Source organism: Nicotiana attenuata, unplaced genomic scaffold, assembly GCF_001879085.1.
Source record: "Nicotiana attenuata strain UT unplaced genomic scaffold, NIATTr2, whole genome shotgun sequence".
Classification (NCBI taxonomy): domain Eukaryota; kingdom Viridiplantae; phylum Streptophyta; class Magnoliopsida; order Solanales; family Solanaceae; genus Nicotiana; species Nicotiana attenuata.
Window position 1 is genome coordinate 5,535 of NW_017670297.1, and position 1,047 is coordinate 6,581.

Sequence of the window (1,047 nt, forward strand, 5' to 3'; positions counted from 1 at the left end):
TATATTATTACTAGATGTATTGAAATTTTCTCATTATTTTTCTATTTTTATAATAATTTTCATTATTTTTTACTATATTATTAGTATTTTTCGTTTTTAATAAAATATTTCAAAAAAAATNATTATTTTTTGTAAAAAATATCATTTACAATGTTTAAAAGTAAATAGTGAATATATTAGCTAAGTTGTACCTTGGTTTGTGCTATTTGGTGTTGTACAACTCCATTATGATTCTCTGGCCAAAACATGTCTACTCCTGAAACTTGAGTTTTTTTTTAAGTATATAAGGGGGGTAGAGGTGTTGAAAGGCACCTCAGGTGCTTGCTGCCAGGCAGAGGCGGGCATGCATGGGGGACACTGGCATGGGGCGTGGGCATTGGGGGCATGCACGGCTTGTCCGTGCTACGTCCCCGAAGTTCACAAACCGCGTCGACAAGTACTCGTGTGGGCTCGTAGTATGCCTGGTGGTGACACCGCTCGTGGCAAACATTGGCTTTTGGCAACGAATGGCGGAGCATCGTGCAAGTAGCGCCGCAAGGTGCCGTGCGCATGGGGCGAAGCTTCGTAAGTGTCGATTGCCATTGGATGTTGCGGGCAAAATCGGGAGGCGTAGCGGCTGATGGCTTTTAGCAACAGAACGGCAAAGCATCGTGCAAGTAGCCCCGCAAGGTGCCATGCGCATGGGGCGAAGCTTAGTAAGTTGCCGATTGCCACCGGTTGTTGCGGGTTGTGTCTGGCACCGCTCGTGGCAGCTGATGGCTTTTGACAACGAACGGCGGAGCGTCGTGCAAGTAGCGCTGCAAGGTGCCGTGCGCATGGGGCGAAGCTCAGTACGTGTCGAATGCCATCGGTTGTTGCGGGCAACATCGGGAGGCGACATCGCTCGTGGCGGCTGATGGCTTTTTGCAACAGAACGGCAAAGCATCGTGCAAGTAGCGCCGCAAGGCGCCATGCGCATGGGGCGAAGCTTAGTAAGTTGCCGATTGCCATCGGTTGTTGCAGGTTGTGTCTGGCACCGCTCGTGGCAGCTGATGGCTTTTGACAACG